We start from the raw sequence: 24,543 nt of genomic DNA on the forward strand, positions 1-24,543 counted from the left end.
AAGACCTCAAGTTGAACTTAAATTAAATTAATTAATCTTCTTACGTGATGCCGTTTGCCGACTTTTAACTGCCATACTTTCCACATCTTGTATTGAAACATATCCACTGAATAGGCCAACTAGTTATTTTGGTCTTGAACTGTCCGCATCGTACACATTTATGGCTATATCCGCTTCTCCTTGGTTGATTGCTACTCATATTCCATCCATGCATTGTCCGCGAATTGTTGGTGTACCGGTTAGGTCCATTGGAACCCATTTTGTAAGTTGTTTTCCTTTGTTGCTTTTATCCTTTTATTGTTATACCAAACCAATAGGAATTAACTATATTTCCGTTCAGATCACCACGTTAAATTTAAACTATTGCTTGCCGATATGGTCACTGAAAGCGAATGAGCGAAACGGGGATCAGTAACATTTCTTGTTTTTTTGAAAGACAATTACCAGATATATAAATATTCATATCGTACGTCATATATAATGCCAAAGGTCAGACTTTGCTTATAATTGTTTGCAACAATTCGTAATTTCTATTTTTATGTCATTTTTATATACATATGTTTACCAGAGCTGATTCACCAGTATATTGTGGTTCCATACCATTCCCCCCCCCCCCCCTCCCCAATCAACACACAACAATATTTTACTGTATATATTGATTAAGGTTAGGAATCGGATGCCTAATTTTGTGAACTGGATTATCTATATAGCTTTGTCTCTCTAAGGATGTATTTCTGTTGATCAGACGGACATATCCTTATACCATAAACACTATCACAGCTTAGACCCTTAAGTTTTGAAAGAGTTCCAATTTTCCAAATTCATATCAAAATTTGTACTTATCCTTAAAATCCAACAAATGATCATATATTAGCTAGGGTGTAAACTGTATAGGCCTGTTTAATTAATACGTTCGTTTACAAATAAACATGCAACATATGGTATAGGCCTATATATATATACCTAAGTTAAAGAGAGAGAGAAAATTGTTCGCTTCACACAAATACCGAACATTATTACCCTTGGTTAGAGCAAAGGCAAGTAAAAAATGTGTCATCATATAGAATAAAGTTGATAAAATTTCACAAGTTTTCACGCAACGCGAACGATATTAAATATAAATCCTACCTCGATCACGCTTCACTAAGAAGATTTTGTTTTCGGCTTAGAAGATGACTCGGACTTGTCACCTTTTGTCTTCTTCTTGCCTTTATTTCCCACTTTATTTTTTGTGGGATAATTTCCGCTAGTATTCGGACCTTTTGTAGTTGTACTAGTGTTTTTCGTTTTTGCTTTCGGCATGATGATGTTTATATATCATGTCTTCCTTTACTTCTTTATGACAAATGATATCACAATTTAACAATTATAATGATAAATGACTATACATTCACGTGCATAGGTAGTAATATAGCGGGGAAAACACATGACGCTCGTTTCGGCCATTTTGGAAATTTCGCGCCAAAAAAAAAGATAAGCGTTTTCTGTAGCAAGTATACTGATATCGATAAGCTAATTAGAATAGAGGAGTGGCTTATGTTATTCGAACCTACCTATTTTATTTGAATATTCTGTGACGTAATGTGATGCATGTGATGAATCATGTTCTGAGAACCTGTTTCTATACTACCATGCACGTGTCCACTCTTTCATATTAAATTTAGATAGCCTATACTGAATAGCACCATGCGATTCATGACATGTCATGTTTTCTTATCTTGGATAAAGGTTATGTTGCTTTAGTTTTTATGCATTGGTTCGAAATCAAATAATTGCCCTCAAATCCGCGAAATCTGAAATAGCTAGCGAGCTAGCTTATATATTTCAGTTGTATCCTGTATATTTTGTAAATGGGTTTAATATTAATTGTTATGCTATATTACCTTACATTAATATATAGGTTTCCTTGAGTTTTTTTTCACTGTTAAAACAAAAGTATTAATTGATTTAAAAGCTTACCTAGACGTTATAAACATCCAGTATTTTTCCGTTTGCCCGCCAATTTGCAGTTATTCTGACTAGCGCACTCCACCCGCCGTTCACTAACTTTCTTCATGAATGTACCACATTCGCGACAATTCCATCTAACCGGCTGGTTGTCATCGATATTTGGGCCAATATACTTGTGCTGGTTACTTTTATCCCTTTTTTTTGGATCTGAAGACATTTTCTTGACCAAAGTAGACAGCAATTTGGTACTCACTAAATAGTACTGATGCTTCTAAAGTGATAGCAAGTGCTAAGTAACAAGATAACACTACTCACTAGTAACAATCTGAGGAAGGGCTTTTTCAAACATATAACCAGATATGAATATTCATATATATATATATGTATACTACGTCATAATGTCAAAGGTTAAATTTCCTACTTTTTTCTGCGTATACATATTATATAATTACGTGTTCCTCCTATGCACGGAGTCCGTTTTCAAAAATGTTGCGCTATTAAAAAGCAAATACATCCATAGAGTTTTCTGCTTCTTCATGATATTGGATTTTTTCTAACTCATTTTGCATATTAAATAGAATACCGCTATTGGAGACCCATATCGCTCTGTATTGTTTCATCATTACAAAATTGTCTTTGCCACAAACGGATTTATACATTTATTAAGGGGTTAGATTTGCTTTTACACAACTAAGAGAAAGAATAAAAAACAAGGTAAGCTGAAAACCTACAGAATTATTTCGTCTTTAGAAGCGAAGTTACGAAAATAGTATGTATTTTGTTTTCATGATATATGTTAATTTTTATATTTATGCGACGACCTAATATTAGATTTATATAAAGGCTAGCCTATTTATCTAGTTCTGGGGTTGATACTAACTAAAAATATGTTATACATATGGATATGTATTCATTCAGGACATTTCGAATAGGACGACCTTCCCTAAAATTAGCTTGAGCTATTCATGTTTTTTTTTATTTATATAACATATTAAATCTAAGAATTATAACCTTTAGTTTGCGAACCAAATTGATATAAAAAAGGGAACATAAAAGATCAAATTAAACGCGAAATATTGTAAAGATATAAGAGTATCCTAAAACTCATTGATGTGTGTTTATGTGTGTCAATGCTGTTGCACACAAATCAATTGACCTTTGGGGATAATGCTGATAACGCGCGGCCGTGTCGTACGGCTAAAATTTGTTGCTTTATCCCGTCAGCATTTAGCTCTCTGAATATACACCTACGTGGTTCTACAGCAAATTAAGTTTGATCCTGACTACGGTAATTAGATGTTTCTCTAACATATTTCTACGGTAAAATTGTCACTGTGGGCTTAACATACAAACATATATATATCAAGGTTATGTAAGATGTATAAAAGAATAAAAACCAACGTTAACTTATCATATAGCTTTTGAGGCGTATTTCTTGAAGATAAGTGGATTGAAATAATAAAAACATTGTCATCATTTAAGACATTCACGATTGCGATTCTCTGAACTTACCAGTTCCATCCTCTCTCCCCACCCCCACCCCACCCCCTTACCCCCCCCCCCCGCCCTATACTCAGTGGTAAACAATATTTATAAATGTTACTCACTTTATACTTCTCTGTATAGTTGATGGACCGTTGTACAGTTTTTATTTTGGTTTTGGGTGTCCCTACGACCGCTTTAGACCGCTTACTAGCGGTTGACGCTGTAGTCCTTTTGGGCTTAGCTATAGCTGGTTTCTTGTAGGTTTTCATAGCTGAGTTCGTCTTAGGTTTCCGAGTGTATGATTTCTTCCCTTGACTTAAAGCTCTGTTGCTAACACTGACATTAGCAACGACAGTGACTTTTACTTGTTTGCAATTAGCTTTTTTAGGCATTTTTTTCTCAGTATTAGCTGGCTAGATATAAACTTAAAGGCTGTACAATATTCTTAAATAGACACACCGCCTGATGCCTTGTGAAATGCCTTGTCTAAACTGTTATAAGTAAAAAAGTTAAAGTTGAGACACAACCGTTATAGTTAAAAGCAAATCGCGCTTAATTTTTTTTGGGAAAATGGCGGGAAGACAATGTTGTTTCGTTATCGATAAGGTTCCATAGGTAATGTCTGGCAAAGGTTTAGATAACAACTGTCATATCTCAAATAATACATAGCATAACTTGTCAATGATTAAAAGAGGAAAAAACCGAGAAAGCCTATCAGGAAATACTATACAATGAACAGGAAGGAACAGTTAAGCTAACTTGCTTATTAAGAACTCGGCAATATAGTGCCTTTTTTAAAATATTTAATGAGTTAGACCCAGGTCTGAAAAGAAGCCATGTTAGGGGGAAAGGGGGGGGGGAGGGTGAAGACAGTCCCATGAACCGGTGTTAATAATGGGCCCGGGTATATTAAGAATACTGCATTCTTTCCTTACATTGTATTCTTTAACACAAAGAGGAGTACACAGGGAAGTTGTAACTGTTTCAGGCTATTTTTCCTGCCCTGACTTGGATGATTGTAATATAGTCATATACACACATTGAGCTCTATTTTACGATGACAGGATATTTCTTTAACGTAGATGATTTATTGGGGATAAGCTACTACAAAGTCAAACAATTTAAAACAACAACAAATTTAAAAGGGAATATAGAAAGAGAAATTGTTGATTGTTTTTTAAATCAAATGGGTCTATATATTTTATTTACTAAAAAAAGTTTTTTTTAATTTTTTATCGGTCTTTCACAAACTCCGATGCAACGTCATAAGGTGATCGGTGTATCATTTTTTAGTTGGTTTGCGTGGAGGTTCGTTGTGGCTTGCCACCTGGAACTTCGTTGACCCGGGTATTTTTTTATACTTTTCGGAGGGGAAATAAAAAAAGAAAAGTCACAAAGTATTTGCAGTAAATTATATTTTATTTATATTGTCGAATTATGATGTAGTAGCCTCAGAAATGTATAAATGTGTGTGTTCATAACTTTTCATCGTATCGTAAGACAGCCTGAAGACATTTTTAATGATTATTTTGTCTTTAACCCTTCTATGCGATGTTCCATTAGCCCGATTACAACCCACTCCTGTATCAACCAAAAATGAATAAGTATAAAGGAATTAAATACACTATATTTAAAGTAAAACATCATGCATATATTGTGTTCATTTAGTAATTTAGATCATTCTTTCCCTAAATAACTTTTCTAGGGGGTCAGATTAGTTAGTCCCCTGTCAAGCCCAATCCGTTTCTTTCTTTCTCCTCCGTCCCCTCTTATTTGTCAGAAGTTGAGCTTAATCATCTTGATTTATTTGTAATATTTGCAGAGATGTGTTGTGGTCATTTGTACAATAGTTGTAATAAGTTCATTTAAATAAGCATTTGGATTCCAGCTATCACAGATGCTATAACAACACTATGCAGCTATGTGGTTTGAAGCATATCTAGTAATACTGTATATACAGCTGAATTGTACCTACCCTTGCAATCGGCTCATTTTGACAACCTCCACTTGAGCATACTTCTGTTTGCTGGTTTACAAATTTTCCACATCCCGTGCATTTGAGGCGGAATGAATCCATGTTAAATTATCGTGTCTTTGCTTCAGTTATAGTAATTGTTTTAGTACCTCTCTGACACCTCTCTTTGAGACGAAACTGTTTTAGTTGAACATCTATCGCCGACCTGTTTTTAACGGTGTTCAATAAATGGTTGACTGCATGGGTTTATCTGGAAACCAGATTTCCCGCCGAATAAAAGCAACACGAATGCGGATGCGCATGCGCATATTGTGACATTTCCAGATTGATCAACTGTATTTAACCCCTCAATGGATAATTGAATGCTCCCATTAAACAGGCAATAGTATTCAAATAAATACAAAAAAAAAATTAAATCATGTAGACATGTACCAAGAATCCTAAAACAATACAATGGACAATGCCAAGAGTCCGAAACAGTCCTAAGAAAATGTACCAAACATGTAAGCTATAACGTTTAAAATTTAAGTTATGAATTTTATGCATTGTGGAATAAATGAGGGGTGTTGATTTGTACTAGCCACTGGCAATCACATCCTATCACTTCGAGGGATCACTGCGCTGTCCAGAAGCAAGCGCAATGGGTGACAATAAGCACGCACAATGTTGTCTAGTTTAACCGCTAGTAACTGTTGATAGGACAATTCCAATGTTGGCCAATGTAGACAAACGAGACTGACGAAAGTGACCGTTTTTTCGTCAGCGATGTTTGTATAACTGGTCATCCTTCTCCTCATTCTTCTCCTTCTCCTCCTCCACCTTCCCCACCTTCTCCTTCTTCTCCTACTTCTTCTCCTTCTTCCCCTACTTCTCCTTCTTCTTCTCATTCTCCTCCTTCTCCTCCTTCTCTTACATCTTCTACTTCTCCTCCTTCTCCTCCTTCTACTCCTTCTCCTACTTTTCATTTCCTTCTTCTGATTCACTTTCTCCTACTTCTCCTCCTTCTCCTTCTCCTTCTCTTTCTCCTTCTCCTTCTCCTTCTCCTTCTCCTTCTCCTTCTCCTTCTCCTTCTCCTTCTCCTTCTCCTTCTCCTTCTCCTTCTCCTTCTCCTTCTCCTTCTCCTTCTCCTTCTCCTTCTCCTTCTCTTTCTCCTTCTCTTTCTCTTTCTCCTTCTCCTTCTCCTTCTCCTTCTCTTTCTCCTTCTCTTTCTCCTTCTCCTTCTCCTTCTCCTTCTCCTTCTCCTCCTCCTTCTCCTTCTCCTTCTCCTTCTCCTTCTCCTTCTCCTTCTCCTTCTCCTTCTCCTTCTCCTTCTCCTTCTCCTCCTTCTCCTTCTCCTTCTCCTTCTCTTTCTCCTTCTCTTTCTCCTTATCCTTCTCCTTCTCCTTCTCCTTCTCCTTCTCCTTCTCCTTCTCCTTCTCCTTCTCCTTCTCCTTCTCCTTCTCCTTCTCCTTCTCCTTCTCCTTCTCTTTCTCTTTCTCCTTCTCCTTCTCCTTCTCCTTCTCCTTCTCCTTCTCCTTCTCCTTCTCTTTCTCTTTCTCCTTCTCCTTCTCCTTTTCCTTCTCCTTCTACTTCTTCTTCTTCTCCTTCTCCTCCTCCTTCTCTATCGTAAAACAAGTATTCACTTCAAAGCTTAAGATAATTTCACACGAGGTGCGCATGTAAATGGGATAACATAAAAACATAACAACCACAAAGTTGTTACAAAACATAAACAATAATTTCTAATATTCAAGAAAATAGATTATAAAATACATCACTCCCCCCCCCCCCCCCCTCCTTTTCTATTATGTTCGCACAGTGCCAGGTAAAGGCAACAGGCAGACTATAAAAAAAAGGGTAAGCAGCTGTTTTGACAATTTGGTCTAAATGCAAAAACAATGTAAAGCCCGAACGATATTATATAGAGGATACGTTGCCTTGGCGACGAGGGAATTAGACAGCAGGAGAAAACTGTATACGGGCCACTAATCATGTATTCAACCAGGAGTTAATATTGACACTAATGCCGCTAGTAATAAAAACAATGCAGAATAATTTGTGAAATGGGACTGCCGAATTCATTAAAAATTCATATGAAGATCACGACGTTTTGGGATGTCTTCATTTTGATGAGGTTCTGGTTCAATGAATAGGTAGTAATAGAAAACATTGTGTGTTGTTCATATGGTTTATTTTGATACAACCTAACAGCTTAGGCTAAGGCCATTTCAAATTCTGGCATGTTATTATTATGCTTTACTATATGTCCAAACGTTTAGTGTTCTTTCAATTATATATACCAACTATAGATAACTACACATGTAAAGATATATGCGTCATAAATGTGATAATAAACAGGATTTTTTCCCCCCTGTTAGTTATGAAACTGCGTCCTTCTGGCCTCCAGAGGTCGGTATATAGAAATTACAGACAACATTATGTTGTTACTTAATCAATTTCAGCGTCCCCCTCCCTCCCCGTTTCACCTGTCAGAAATGCCGTTGTCAATCCCAAGGCTCTGATAAAGAAATGTTATGAGGGGTTTTTTCTCTTCCATATTGCCTTAAAGCAGCGGTCCTCAATTATTAAGGTTAACGACTCAGATTGTTCCATATAAGGACTGACCAACCAGACTCCAACCTCCCAGAAAGCTAGGGCTTTAACTATGAACCAAATTTTATTGGTTAAAAAGTGGGGGGGGGGGGTAACTGAATCAATACGTCGGTAAGCTCCGAAGAATCTACATTTAATAACTGTTTATGCCATTTGTAAAGATCCCTCGACCCACCATTTTGTTTTTTGCAGAGGGCTTTACACTTATTGGGTCGAGTCTCATGGTTTGCGGACAGTCTCAAAACATGTTATTTGAGTTGATTGTGATAAACATTTGTTTACAAGTTTACAACAGGTTGGTTAGTTAGGTCTAAGTGCAAACAATTGTATCAACCAAACGGAAGAATAAGAAGTAAAACAGCCACTTTCATTCATTTAACTCTGCAGTCTGAACAATTAAACTTCCGTTATAAACTTGATAGTCTTGTTAACGGTAAGTAGGTATGGGGGTGGGTATAGGTGGACATTGCCATGACTTTAAGATAATCTATATATAATATATGACACAACGAAAGGAATAGTTTAGCCTTAATTTAAATAATAGACCTACGTTACAAAACATTCATGTCACGTTAGATTTTTTTAAAGGCTCCTCTTCTTGCGCCCCCCCCTTCCCCACCCCATACAGGAATGATTTTGTTAAAAAAGGTTTTGTGCCTCTACTCAGCTAACGTCTGCATATGTTTGGTAGCATGTGTGTGTGATCTTACACTTCTGTATGATATCATGCCTGGTAAGTAAAGAAACGTATGCTTAGTGAGAGAAGTTATGTTAAGTGTGAGTAGATATGTTTAATGTGAGTAGATATGGTTTAGTACAGATTTGCAAACGTTGACCGAAATTTTCTAAGAATAACAATATTTGACCACAGCTTGTACTTTCACCATTGTATTTCATATTATCGCTGACTCTGAGCATAAGTAGTTGCAGTAAACTGCGACATGCAATATCCCTACCCATATACCCTTTCCCTCATCTCCCGAGGAAATATCTTTGAAAGTAGAATATGTGTAAAGTTTGAATTTAGGTCTTTTATAAAATACAGACAGCTCATTTTTATCACTACACGTTGACAACCTTATACTCTGATTTTCATAGGTTGTGCAACCCAAAGCTAATGACACGTCAAATAAGAGGCGCTATAATAATAAGCAAATATTTATATAGCGCTTTATGCAAAGGCCTCAAAGCGCTTTATGCAGCAATTAGGTTAAGTTTCCATACTTTCAACTAGCCTACGGTTACATTGCGCGTATAATATACGCCATATAATACGGTAATGCTTAGTGGCCATGTTAATTTCCAAATTCAGAAAACAAGTTATACTTAGGAATTTTTTTTTTTTTTTTTGGGGGGGGGGGGTTGAGGGTTTGAGGACGGCGGGTCTACTTAGATGGACGATTCCAGAGAGGGAATAATACATATGGCGACCCATTTTAGATTTACCTGCATATTGGATGGATATGTGGGGCCGATTGGGGGTGTAGGGGGAGGGGCGAAGTGGAAGACCAATAACCTTTAAGTTGCAATAGCTGCCAATAATCATCGAAGATATAATATAAAAAAAATCAACCAGAATGGTACACACAGTTTCATATACGGCCAAGCTCTCCAGCACATATTATTATCCTATATATGACTACCTACAACTACCTATACGGTACGTTCATTGTATATTTACCAGTTAACACTGGTCGTGGCGTTATCTCCATTACTGGGAAATTTGTCTTTGTTTTATGACCAGCAACGTCGACTACTGCTTGGGCATAATATGTAACACTGCATGATTTATCAAAATATAAACCAACTATCGAAAGGGTAACAACGGGCTGATTAGCCACCGTGCCTGGGCAAATTGATTTAAATTCGTCGTGGGCCAGCATGTACTTTACAGGCATCCGTAGAATCTTGGAATTCCCCAGGCGATTGCGCTTCTACCGTGTTTCCCAGTTAGCAACAAACCACCAGCAAACTGTTGTAACAAGCTCATTGGCTGCTGAAGTTCCTTCCACCTATATATCTTGCAAAACGGGGAATCTTACCATTTCATCAGTGGTCTGAATTCCTTTAACCCTCTTAACCATTCGTTGCAACAGTTGTTATTTAATTCGATAAAATAGTCGATACTTCAAGTCTGAACATGACTTCCAACCTACACAGTATTTATTGTACACGTACTCAATTGTTTGATTATTGTTTGGGTGTGAACTTCGATACCACATTGCCAGTTGTTCTCATATGACACATACGGATAGGCGTGCAAAGTACACCACTTCGAAGTTAGCTCTCTATTGCGGCACCTAGCGACGCAAGCAACCCAATATTGCACAATGTATCAAGTGACGTAGGCTGTAGAGTATCGAATTGCGTAAGTCATTAACGGGCGGTATTCCCAAATGAAATACACGTTGATCAGATGGTGCAATATGTTATGGTAAAGAAAAAAAGAGACAAACATAAATACCGAATGTTTACAATAGAAGAGTTCTAACATTTTATAATGACTTTTCGAAATGGCGGCTTTAGAAAGATCGAATTAAAGCCCCTGTAAACGTTGGCTTGGAATCTGCGAAATTCAATTGAGATCGTATAAGCAGTAAGGACGGTATTGTATAACGGAGGGTTACCATCTATAAAAGCGTAAGGAATGCATTTTGGTAGTGTACTATTTCTTCAAGTCGTAGACCAGAGCTTTCGTTTTTATAAACAAAAATCCGCTCCCCCTCCCACCCCCCCCCCCCGCTAGTCACACCCCTTATAGAGGTGGATGAAAAATCGTTCGCACCCCCTTTACCAGCTGTGGCTGAACGCTTTGGGCATTAGACATGAGGCTTAGAGGGCTTACTCTTTTAAGTAAATTTGTTACGTGTGTCCATCATAGCTTCCCAGCCTCTGTATAGTCCTGCCACGCAAGTATTGAAAATAGCGATTCCGACGACTAAAGTCTTAATTGTAGTGACAAGACTTGTTTAAGTGTTATATCTATCTCTTCTATATAATTTCCTTCAAAGTGCTTGTCGTATTTTCAAACTGGATTTTAAGTCTCTAGCAAATTAGGACCATGAAGGAATGGACACCTACCATGTCTTCTACAGTGATTGATTTTATATATAAAGGTGTCGCACCACAATTAATTATACTCCCATTGACATACACACTAAACACATCACTTTCCAAGGCCAATAGATCATAGATAGAAGTTTTCAACTGACATGTCCTACCCACCATATCATAGCTGATGGCTTGGGCTATCACAGCACATTCAACTTTTGCCAACATTACCGTTTTGATTTGGAGCTAGAAGGGATCAAAGTTATCATAGTGCTCCCCCCCCCCCCAAACCCATCTGCCAGCTGTCGCTGCCGAATCTTCTTGTTCCACCCAAGATTTTTCTAAAATACCTTAAATCACCTTAAATCCTCCAGATTTGCTAAACCATCTGTATAGTTTATTTCATCCTCCTCAACATCCAAGCATCAAATAGTATGATGATGACTCAAACAAATGCCAAATAAATATCGATACAGTAGGTCACTTTTGGGCTATTTTCCGACAATTGTTAACCTCTCTGGCGGGCGTGCGCTACTCTAATCTGCGGTGTGATTCCTAAACTTACCACAACACAGTAGGCGTGGTGTTTGGAGAAGCATTCTACTACCTACTTGCGTTTCTAAAACTTTCAGGCACATCCTGCCCGGTTCACTTTCGCTGATTTAATGTTAACTTTCTTTTCATTTTGATGTTGAACTCTTCCTGTTGTAGTTAGCAAAACGAATATAGCAAACTACTTTTGTGAAGTGTGTGTAGTATTATTGTTTCCTGGAAAGTATAAGATAACCCCCTCCCATCCGTTGTCTGCCATCTGCCCATAGATAATACTTTAAAAAAAAAATCCCATTTCGTTTCCTGTGAAATTATTGTCACAAAATTTCTCACATTTATTTGTTCTTTCAGCGTTACCATGGGTACCCAGGGAAATTGCTTTTCGTCCAAAGGGTCAGATGCGAAACAAGAAAATCAAGAGGATGAAAATGCGCAAAAGACGACTGCAGTGACTGCTGCTCAAGGAATGACTCCAATTTCGTCGAATGAACCAGCTAGAAGGAAGAGAAAGAAGCCAGGTAAAAAAGCTTATAAAGTTAGGACCTGGATAATAAAGATCAAATTTTAAAAAGAACTTTTGACTAGAAACGTTGACACGGTAGCTAACCATATAGAGTGTGACAGAAAGCTATAGAAGCTTATAGTTTTCATTTGTCACTAATTTAAATTACCTTCAATTGACATTCTACCATGACTTTGTCAAGCGATGACATCGAGCAAACATATGTCAATATTGCAACCGTTAAATACAAATAAATAAGGTAGCCCAGAAGTGACACTAATATACCAGATTTTCATTTCCACAAATATTTACATGCCATCGCGGTGTTTTGTGTTTTTCTAATGTCAAAGTGTCTATGCTAATGTTAGGGACATTAGGGTATGGATGTGAGACAGAGGACATAATAGTAAATAAAAGGATATCACACTAGGAGAAGGACTGTTATAGGGATATCACACTAACGAAATGAAAGTATATACATTATAAAAAAAATTTAAAAATATACAGTATAGACATGGAAGTATGAATGTAGAAAGTATAGGGACACGAGAGTATGTAAATGGTATAGTATGGATTTTAAGAGTATATGGATGTGAGACATAAGACATGAATTTAAACATTGGGACATGTCAGTAGTGAAAAGAGATAACATATCGAGTACCATGGGTTTAATATAGACATGCGGTCATGAGAAAGAGGATATGCAATAATATGGGCTAGGATTAGTCCTTCTACACACCTTATGATTTTTTGGTTTTGGAGGCAAATATTGATGATTCTTTCCCTATGATATATTTGGTACTGTTGCCTATACAATTACCAACATAAACCCTATGCACGCTTGCAATATGTGGATAAGTGTTAGCAATCAGTATGGTAGGCGAGCTAGGCCTATACATAATATGACGGGCATGATACTCCAATAACGCCCTTTTCCGTATTAACATTATTTCCTTTATTGAATGATGCCAGCACTTCAGTTATACTTTCGTATTGTCTACATGTAGTTTTTATAGTTTTCTAAACCTCTTTCCGTTTAGATATAATATCGTTTGTCTTTCGTTTTCATCTTTTTCTTCAGATGGCAGTACATGAATTGAGGCTACTATAGAACCAAGCTAGCGAGCGTTGTTATTTTTCGGACGTGAAAAGCTATGTGAATATTTACAAAGGAACTTGGGCATGCTGCAGAATGTTTAGGGAGAAAATATCATTTCAGCTTTTTGAGGCTCCATATAGCGACATCAAGACACTGAAGAAAACGAAAAAATCATTCGGTGACTATGTAAGTCCTGCAAAAGGGATCTGGACATACGAAAGGAAACGGTTTATTCACAAGGAGGAAAAAGAAAGACATTTGATATGTAGATTGGCGTAACCTATAAGGAAGCGTCTTGTAACGTGTTAGAAGACTTACGCAGAAATCCCGAACTGTAACAAATACCGTCTTTAACATGGTACATTGTCCATTCCAACCTTAAGTTTGATTGTTCAAAATTGGATAAAAAAAGCAAAAGTGTAAAAAATGAAACAATATTTTAGTAGCAGAACATATAAAAGGTATATGGGGGATATCAGAATTTGTCATAAGTTACCATATTGCCTTAGAATTGTAGTGAACTTGTATCATAAATGTGTGACTATTTTGCAGCCAGAGGTTACAAACAGTAGTTTGACAATTTCTATTCAACAAGAGCAACAATAAAAGCAGTTATATACTGTAGCTACATTTCCGTTGCACACTTTAAGATTTGCATGGTAAGTTTTATAGTTTGGTCTTTTTTATTTCGAAATATATATATAAAATTAAAAAAAAAACGAACAAGTTAGAACACGCCATTTTTCTTTCAAAACCTAGATTTAAATACCCCCATTACTCACTCAAAATGAACAATGCAATACAATAGCAGTGTATTATTGTTACTGCCTAAACCACTTAACACCCTAACAATGGGGGTCGAAAAGAGTAGCCCACTATAGATTAGACAAGCATTGTTGGCTATAGTATATATTTGTCTTGTATTATAGTTTGATACAAATCGTTCCATTGCACTTTCAATTGGGAGACTTAATGAAGCGAAACGCGAACCCAGACTATATATTCCGTTAGGGCGACACGCTCTCTTCTCGTGTAAAGCAAATATTATATTATAATAATTGCAAAGTGTTACACAAGTACCATCAACGAAATAAGATAATATGATCAACAAACGAATGAATTACTTACAGTCTCCGTAAAATATTATTCTATATATATATATTTATGTATATATATATATATAGCTATATATATATATATATATATATATATATACATATATATATATATAGATAGATATATATATATATATGTATATATATATATATATATATATATATATATATATATATATATATATATATATATATATATATATATATATATATATATATATATATGCAGCTGCATAAATAGTACGAAAATGGTGGGACCAGATGTAAACAAGAAACACCCAGCTGTGCCAATATTTGATGCAAAATGAAATGAAATGAGGACCACACTTTACCTTCAAAGGAAGACATTTACGTTAGACTATCAAGATGGAAAATTAATTGAGCTTGTCGCTATCTTAATAACAATTTTTTTTGTCGGGGGAGGTTGGGTGTAGGGACCGGGGTGAGGAGGAGGGGGTGGTGGAGGGGTATGTAGAGGCCGGTTCTTATCGTATTTATTATAACGCACGTATTTACTTTTGTTGACTGCCATTGCTTATTTTCAACACACTTGGAAACGCTTGAATTCTGTGGGGTCATTTAATACATATACCTTTTTGTGTCTTAAACATGGTTCAACTGCACAGAAACCCACCATATTGTACTTTTTACAACTAGCATCTTTGTGTACTATTGCCTGCTGGTTTAGTTGTGTATTCCTGTTATCTACATAGATATTTTGTGCTTTCTTTTCTATAGTTTCTTTGTTTAAGTATTATTTAAGTTTTAATGTTTCTTATCTCCTTTTTATTGCTTGTACTCTTTTCATCTTCTCGTATATCCATTGTATTCACTCTAAACCTTTTTTTCATCAACTCACCTCTGAAGGCCCATTGTTATGTTCAGCATTATATGGTAGGTTGTATGCTATACTCCCTCCGCACACAGTTTCGAGTTAATATAGGCCTATATGTTAAATCGAGTAGGCCCATGAATATAAGTATATAGAACATGGGCATGGTCATATATCATGGTCATTAATGAAAGATAAGGAATGGTTCTCTTCGAATCCAAGGTTCTATCTATGAAAAGATGGTGTTCAGTTGTATCAAAAATTTACAACTAATTACGCCCATAAGGTGTTATATACTCACGCTGCATAGCCTAATAATGATACGTTTCCAAGGGGCCTACAACTGTACAACCATGCATGGAAGATAGCAAAGTTGCTACATTTTGTGACATGAGGGTAGGGTGCAAACATGGTCAGAAATAGGCAGAAGGGGGTAACTGTGGAGCCAAGGGGCATGTGGATGTTGTCCCAAAAATGTTAGGAGAAGCAAGTTCATCATCTAAAACATCTAAACACAAATTCACTGATTTTATTCAATCTAATTTTGTCGGGGCAAAATATTACATGGGATGATTCCCCCCCCCCCCCCTGTGCCCCTCCTCCCAGCCTTCTTAATCACCGTCTATGCCCGTGTTAGGTAGCAGTACAAACGACCTATTTAGAGTGTTCATTATTTTTATTTTCTTCTGCAAACCACCTCATATTCGTTGTTTTACTCTCTATAAGTAACATTGATTGGATAAGCTGATCTTTGTCATTCCTTTCCAATTTTGCTCAGCACGTTCCTTTATTTTGTCTTCATATGTCATAAAGGTTGGCAGTTTTATGGTCCTGCATGTTTAACAATGCAGTATTCTGAAGTAAAGACACGGTGACGTCAACTCTTTGTATTGAGACTATATGTGTTTTCTTTAAGGTATACATGGAGAAAAGGAAAACAGAATATTTGTCAAGATGAAAATGTCTCTATGCTGTATTAATAGTTAGATTGGTCATGTTTTCAATTCCAATGGTTAGAGTGACTCTTTTATCGATCAGATTGTGCTAAGTCACAGTCTGTAAACACAGAATATGGCAGCATAAACCTGCAAAAATATAATTATCATGTACCACATTTCGGAAATCAGAGTTCTGGTAACCTTGAAATATTCCTGTTCATCTGTACTCTCTCTGTGGTTTATGTCAGTTTCGTTCAAATAAAGGATAATAAGGACCTTAATCATGTATTATGAATTTTCTTACCGATGTTTCTAAATTTAAAGTTATTAAAGGGTTACAGAACAACAAGCATCTCATATATTGTCTCTGAATAGCCAACAAAATTTGACTACGACGCGGAAAGGACCTAGTAACCCCCCTCCACCTCCACCACACCCCACCCCTTTCACCAACGTCCTCACCACATATTGTCCTTCATACTACCATTTTGTTCAAATTGGTTGTTCAAATATTTAGTGAATTTTCGTTGTTGTACAAAACAACTATCTGTATCTGCTTAGATATAGCTTCAACAATACATAGCATCATGCCGCAGGGTGTGGTTTGTGGACCACGTACGTGATTGTTTATAACCTATGACCTTTTCAAATGATTGTGATGTCATCGAAGAAACTTTTGTTATTGACAACAGTCAATCTTTAAAGCACTCATAAGGTTTTGGTTGAATATTCTTGTTCTTATTTTATTGAAAGACACCCCGACAACCTATAGGGCTAACCTTAAAGTGTAGGAATCGGGTTTTGATTTTCAGTTCCAGGAACACTGACAAGAATTATGTATAGCAAATGAAAATGCAAACTAGATGGAAACAAAAACATTGTTTATTGCAATGTTTTGGTAGTGCCGTCAACATTTCAAAACGTCCATTGTTTTTGTTTTCTGTCCTATATCACCTAGCCCACCCCACTCCGATCCCCAACCGCCTCCATAAATATACTTCTGAAAGTTACTGACTAACCGCAAAACGTTGTTTGTTACACAAGATGTCGAAAATGCAAAACTGTCCTGTCATTTGAGATTGATAATCAACCCCAACTTCTGCTTTTAAGCAACTGTTATGTTTTTCTTTTCACCAAGCATGGTTCTTAAAGTAGCGATTTTAAGCTAAAATGTATACTATTAACGAGCTTACATGTATATATGTATATATATATATATCAAAGGCCTCACAGCGCCAGATATATGACTCATGCCACACTTGTTTATTTGACATGATTACATCTTGCTATCATTAGCTATACGTATACGTCTTATAACTTAAACGAAGAGGAAGATATACCGATAAAGCTTAACTACTGCCAAGAGATACTTTTGAAAGCTCCACCGTTGCCATGGATATCGATGCCATGGATATCGATACTGAAAACTCTAGATTCTCGGTGAAAGATTGAGGGCTTGTTCATATTGAGACAGTCATATCCATATGTAATGATTGAACTGTTCATTAAGTCAATAGACTATAGCTTATTAAAAATTAAAAACAAAAGGTACTTAAACTGTAGTATTAACATCAATCATCAAAAGCTAGTTGAAGCATCGTTCATAATGAACGCTATCTTTCAGGACTTTTCAAAGAAAACAGACAACAGAAAGAAAACCATGAACTTATGTAATTATTCGTGCATGGTAAGAACTACTGGTTGCTTTTTAATGGCAAAGAAAGAAAGATAGAATCATATCATATTGAATAATTTTGTTCGTTATGTAGGCAATTGAGATATCAAAGTGTCTCCGCCAAGTGTTATAAAAGTATACTTGAAAATCAAAGAGTTTATGAGTCATAATTATTTTTGGTTTAAACTTGAAACGAGAAATAAGATGGTTATATAATATTCATGTTCCATAATTCAGTATAACAAGTTTGGTAGTAGGCCAAGCTACGACAGAATGAATACATGTGAATACGCGTTAGCGAGATGGTTTTATTAGATATTTTGCAGATAGTGGTAGTGATGTGGAGGGTGGTGCGGAAGGGGAGGGGTGGAAAGGGCCAAATTAGGTAGGGAAGGGTGATGGTGTGTTAAAGATGGTGAGGAGAATTGAGTAAAAGAAATATATATGTGAAGTTAACATATAAAGAGTGGTTGTGTTAAGGGGGAGGAAGGTGGGAGGGCTGGGTGCAGGTGGTTTGTAGGGCAAGAAGGGTTGTCTACTGAAACGGTTTCACTATAATGGTTTGTTTAATCTCACTGAATTTGGCTTAAAATGAGTAAACGAAGTATTCGAGAAAAACAAATTCTGTCTTTATGTTTGCCTTGAAAATATCAGTACAACATTCAAAGTCGTATTATTGTAGTGTGAGGTCGCTGCGTTCTGTAAATATGTGATGTCTTTCATTTCAACGATGTGTTTGAAATATATGACACGTCCATGTCACCCAAAAATATGCATTTTGTGTTTTATTTCTTTCCATTCATTACTTTTGAGTTCTCTCTTCCGTCTTCATCTAGTTTGAGGCTGAAAGTTATTGAGGGGGGGGGGAGGGGTGGGTGGGTGGGTATAATAACGGTGCCATTTACATTGTGCTGGGGTTGAGGAACGGAGATGGGGGGTTAATGTGATCATCGACTAGTTCGGAACTTGCAAGATCTAAATACATCTGAGTTAAGCAATCTGACTGATTTCCTTTCTTCATGCACCATCCCCGTGCCCCCTTGTTTGTGTAGACCAATAGGCCTACGTGCTCAACGTGACGTCAGGAGTTTCAAACCTATTTCATCAAGTTCCCGCCAACCGAAAATTATTGAAAGAACTTGCAAAATGCAAGCATTATCCATCTGTGTGAATCAAGAAATTGGGAAGTAGTGGAATAGGAGTTGGGATGGGCGGGGGTGACCAGAATCCTGTAGGGCGAGGGAACGCTGTAGTACCATGTTACAAGTTTCACAATTTATCCTAACGGTATTGTAACAAACCCAAAGGCAAAGCTTTGGCTTTTATTATCTGGATGAGGATAGGGAGATATTTTGTGCGTGGTGAGTGTTGTAGGGCGGGCGGGACGGGGTGTGGGAAGGTGGTGGTCGGTTGGGGAAGGACCAAGGCTGTAAGGAATATCCACCCCACATATCATATTCCTTATGGAAAGTATCCACACTGAAGAATCGCAGAACTTGATCAAGTCGAAAAATGACGTCACGAGGTTATAAGTGTTTTGTACTATTCATGTTAATTTTCCTAATATTAGGGTAACATGCAAATTCTAAGATTGTGGTAGGAAATGCATAAATCATCAAAGCTATCTGATAGTACCGCTGTGCTCCGAAGTTTCTTCTCCCCTCCCCTACACCCCCCCCCTTTTCTCCATCCCATGCCAGATTGCCCGCCATCGCTGTATGACAATGTGAAAAAAATTTTATTAAAGTTTAACAGCCATTTTGCATTAGATTGCCATTTTTCTAATGATAAATGGCTGTTAAACTTTTAAATCTCTCATTCGTAACCTTTCGCCTGTTCTTAGCCCTTTGGAAGCTGCACTTTCTTAAGTGGACATTAGTTGTATCCCTATATTAAACCTATACATGTGTTGCATACCTCGAGCATACTACATAGTGGATATATTCTTGTCTAAAGCTTTCGCCTTACACCCAGTCATTTAACTAACCTCTGCAGTTCCACCTTTACCAAAGATGGAAACCTTTATATGTATCCTTGATAAATTGGCTGCCACGCAAACGGCCGCAAACAATTACCAAATTGCATTGCGGCTAGTTGATTTTATGAGTCATATAGGTAACGATAAGCAAAATACCCTTGCCTGGACGAATTTAATCAGCTAGGCAAAGGCAAAGCCATCGTAATAGCAGCTGCTACATTAGCATCATATGTTACTCAGGAAATCGATTTATGCTAATTTAAACCCATCTTCATCATTCATTCATTCATATCCTACCGTAACCTTTACATTAGATCTGATAACGGTAGGCCTCACATTCTTTTGACAGGTCGAAATAGCAGTTGCCACTCGTATATTCTTAAATGGCGCTGAGATGCGAATCAATTTATTAAATTAAGAGGAAACCTCCCAGGGGTATCTTTGAAAGAAGATGCATCGAATTGAAACATCAAGGGATGATTGAGATGCTGTCTGTTACAGAGATAACGTATACTTGTACACCGGGATATAATGATGGAATTTTGACAGACCAGTGGCGTAGGAAGGTACTTTTGAGTGGGGGGGGGGGCTGAAGACTGATGGCCGGCCTGGGGGAGGGGTCTAAGGGGAGGGGGTGTCCCCCTCCCCTTTGGAATTTTTTGCATTTCCAGGTGGCCTCAGATGCAATTTGGTGCAATATAGCACACTTCAACACCCACTCCATTTTGTAAACTTAATTTTGTATTTTCAGCTGGCCTTAGATGCAATTTGGTGCTCCAAATGAGATTTTTTTCTCATTTGGAAATGAAAAAGGGGTTTTCTGACTTGCGGAGCGGGGGGGCGGAATGATACTTCCGCCCCTCCACATTTTTCACTGGGGGGGCTGGCGCCCCCCCAGCCCCCCCGGTTCCTACGCCCTTGGGACAGACAGTCAGTGGTAAAGATAAATAAAAACAGAAAGTGGATCAAAACCAGCGGACAAGAACGTATGTCGTGCTTACTTTTCACAGTATACCAGTAAAGGTAGCATGAAACTTCTTAGCGGCATCAAAGTTGTATGGAAAAGTGTAGGTGCCATCTACATTTTGCGATTGTTTCGTTTGATTTCTTGAGAGACATTTATCAATTATGTAATTGATAAATTCTTCATACAGAGCAGTTCTTCGTATAGTAAAAAAATATCTATATGATTAACTTTTCATTATGCAATGTTGAGCAATAAATTGATTAAATGTTATTAGTATATAAACATACCGTCAGTAAAATGATATATTGTTTAAAAACTCCTTATACGGGTCCTTACCAATTCGGCATTAGAATACAAAGTGTAAAAAAAAAATACATCTGCTTAACGTCTTCGAAAGTAAACGTAATCATCCAATTATCCAATAATTAGCCCATTTTTAAATAAATGGACAATTCATTATCTTTAATTCCGTAGAGAAATATTAAAATGATTACACTTCATATAGAAATCGTTAAGTATTAAATTGATTAAATGTTTTACTATATATAAACATATACCGTCAGTAAAATGAAAAAATTGTCTAAAAACAATTTACACGGCTTTTATCATCAACTTCAAATATTCAGATTGATTGCTTCTTTTGCCTTACTTGAATGAATGAATGATGAGCTGATATTGTTTTAATTAAAGTTCCATGATTCATTTGTTATCAAAACCTTGTCAAAGGAACTGCGCATCTGTTAACCATTTCGACATTTGATATCGCGTGTTGTGTATACATAAAAGCTGGTTATAAAACTATAACGATGTGCATAGGATGTATAACAGTGTAACATTCGGTGGACGTCAAACTGTGTATCTGTAAAAGAAACTGATGTGAGGGGGTTGGTTGGGGTGGGGGCGGGGGGGGGGGGTGGAGAGGCGGACGTGGGTCTCACCATGCTTATATTCCATTCAATATTGGCTTATTTTTCCTTCCACGTTTAATCAGTGTCGATGAATCTGTCGCGAAACGGTTTGCTCAATCACAAATTATATTCAGTAAGAAAGAAAAGGAGATTTTTTTGTTACTCTACCGTGTACGCTGTAATCTTTATTTAAAGAGAAACAACACTTGAATGTAAGGCTAGCTATAAAAATAGAATGAAAAGTTACATGTGTTGATTTATTAAGCCTTTCTTATTATTTTTTACTGTCCGGCCTTTTACTTTCAGATATCTTTTGAATTTCTCTGCTCTCTATATAGCTGTCTATTATATTTACATTTGAATGGGTAAAATGAAACGAACAGTGGAAAGGAAATATTGAATGCAAATGTAGTCACAGCCGAACAGGGAAACAACCAAACCATGCATTGTACTCTCTATTTTGCATAAGTCACGTTATTAATTTAGCAATTATATACTTGAATCAATACTATGTCTGGTTGCTGTAGCGACGACATGTTCGACGAGCGGCTATTGTTTCAATTTCGATGAAGCTTTTACTAAGCTTCCTCGACTTCCCTCTACGCCTTGGGTTCCCTAACTCAGGGGTGCATGAACCCCCAGGGGTGCGTGAGTCCATCCCAGGGGGCTCGTGTGACGTTTCTGAAAGTCAAAACTAGACTACTTTTTGTTGCACTGAAATCTGATATATCATATAATTTAGTAATGTACAAAAGTCGTATACCTATCGACAAACTCTTTTCGCGTTCCATACGCATATGTTGCCATAGTGGTACCGTACCGTACATGTGATAAATAACTGAATTATGAAACAGACACAGGCCGCATGACTTTGGTGAAGTTGGTGTACGCATGACAGTACGTCGTGAAGATAAAGAGCTGATAAAGTAACTGAAAGGTTGGCCAAAGTAATTATTATTATTTTGGAAATTCCAGATGACCTCCATGTTGCCCGACACAGAGCAAAGTTAGCATAAATTCATGCTTGAAAATTCTCAGTGTTGAGTGACAATAATGACTCAGATCGTGTCTCGAAAAGTTGGGGGTTCGTGGACATCTCGGACATCCACATGGGTTCGTGGGGGGGGGGGGATAAAGTTAAACAAACCCTCCCGTCGTCCCTCCCTTTTGTCCCTTCCTTCCTTCTCTCCCTCCCTCTCGAAAGGGCGGATCAAGGATTTCATAAAGATGGGGTGTGGTTATGGGGTCGTTGAAACTGACTGCCATGTATAGGTAGAGGCAGCTATGTCCCCCAGTAGAATCAAACTGGACGTAGGTTGAATTGTGCATTCTGAAGCATTTGTATAGGCTATTGTACATCCTATAATGCAAGGTTGTGCTTGTTTTGAATTTTGGAGCGAGGTTGAAAAAAAGGATTTGTGTATACCTACAACACCCGTCCTCTTGATCTATTTTCTCCATTCCTGATCCCTTCCCTTTCCCCGCTTAGTCGAAGTCACTATACTCACCCCCCCCCCACCCCCACATTGGAAGTCACCCCGATTTGAAATGGGCCAACTTTCTCTCAGCCCAATTGGTTTAGCTCCTGTTACTCTTTTTGGTTCTTTTCAATCTGTTCCGTTCTATTATGTCATCTCTGTTATATTTTTTGGGTATTTTGAACAATATGAGTGCGAATACAACAAACAAACTATACTCGTTTGATCGTGTATCTTTCAATGGTATAAAACCTGTACTGCATTGACACATGTACTTGTAGCCTATAAGGTCACTGTCCATGCATTCTGAGCAGAGCATTCAAGTACTATAGAGGCCCAAATGGTTCATCGAGGCGGAATTATTTTCACACCACGTCCTCGATAAAAGTGGCACGCAATTAACCGTTATGATGTATTGCTGTGTGCTGTTGGGCTGCGTCGTTTCCTTGTCCCATATTCATATTGATAGACAGTTGTCTCTAGGAATGATCACAGCCTCAATAAGTACCTGATGGGGAGGTATGTATCTATACCGCTGGGCTGGTATGTTAGGCATCTTAATTAGACGGATGGATGGGTAATTAAAGGTTACTTTACGTTCTCATATATTTTGATAAATAGATGTAACGATCTTGTACGTGTTATCCTTCCGTCTGCTGATATACACGTTATACACGATAGTGCTGCATGGACTTGGATAGTTCGCCAGTGTTGGGTGGACAGCACGCATAGTCCAGTCTATATATGTAACAAAGTTCGTGGAGTCATATATCCTTGCCAATATGGGGAGTTTGGAGGCGGGAGCAGGGACAGCGGAAGACGGTTCAGTTTGGCGGGGCACAAACATCTTTTTTATCTTTAACATATGGGCACTTTTAAATAGCGACGGGCACATATTTTACTTACGCAAATGGAAAAGGGTTACACTACTTTTAATGGCCAAAAGGGTCACGTGTTACTTTTGAAAAGAGGCACAAAGTTGAAGTTTTCCACAAAACTGGGATGGAAGTGATCCCCCGTATCACTGTCTCCCTTGCCTCTATTGAGTGGCGGTGGGGTGGGGGTTCGAAATGAAAGAAAGATGGCAAAGATGTAGCCCTAGCGTTTTAGCTGTAATAATCTTAAAAAGATTTTAAACATAAAAAGTACAATTTTAGACGTATGTGGATTTTCAAGTATATAGGTCGAAATTTCGAATGCAATAGTAATTTCATTTTTTAATGTTTCCTCTCGGCTACCGTAGATACGTGCTTTCGCCACCACTAATTATGAAAAGGTGTTACATTTCAAAAGTACATGAGCAACGTGACAGGGATGGGAGGGATGAAGGGGCAGGATGGAAGGCAGGCCAGAAGGGGAGGAGAGAGAGGAGGCAGAGGGGAAGGAGGGAGAGAGAAAGCGAAGGGAGGGGAAGAGGGGTGGAGATGGGAGAGGTGGAGGGGCAGG

General features: G+C 37.6%; 2 protein-coding genes and 1 long non-coding RNA gene across 10 annotated transcripts in view; 1 reads left to right on the plus strand and 2 right to left on the minus strand.

Moving 5' to 3' along the window:
• LOC139974996 (uncharacterized) overlaps positions 1–5,670 on the minus strand; it is a 35,544-nt gene extending 29,874 nt beyond the window's left edge. For 3 of the 7 annotated variants that reach the window (XR_011795618.1, XR_011795615.1, XR_011795611.1), the window contains exons 1-2: positions 5,411–5,669; positions 3,558–4,795 (exon numbers count right to left, since the gene is read on the minus strand). The gene's annotated coding sequence lies outside the window, so the exon portion shown is untranslated. Of the gene's footprint in view, positions 1–3,557; positions 4,796–5,410 lie in introns of all 7 variants that reach the window. The other 4 variants (XR_011795617.1, XR_011795612.1, XR_011795619.1 and 1 more) reach the window with 4 other exon arrangements.
• The window catches only part of LOC139974997 (uncharacterized), a 42,249-nt gene extending 28,114 nt beyond the window's left edge, over positions 1–14,135 (plus strand). For both annotated transcript variants that reach the window (XR_011795621.1, XR_011795620.1), the window contains exons 3-4: positions 11,957–12,123; positions 13,189–14,135. This is a non-coding gene — a long non-coding RNA (uncharacterized lncRNA). The remainder of the gene's footprint in view (positions 1–11,956; positions 12,124–13,188) is intronic.
• LOC139974640 (uncharacterized) overlaps positions 1–24,543 on the minus strand; it is a 199,104-nt gene that overhangs the window by 65,373 nt on the left and 109,188 nt on the right. The window lies entirely within an intron of this gene.

This window comes from Apostichopus japonicus, chromosome 10 (assembly GCF_037975245.1).
Source record: "Apostichopus japonicus isolate 1M-3 chromosome 10, ASM3797524v1, whole genome shotgun sequence".
Taxonomy (NCBI): domain Eukaryota; kingdom Metazoa; phylum Echinodermata; class Holothuroidea; order Aspidochirotida; family Stichopodidae; genus Apostichopus; species Apostichopus japonicus.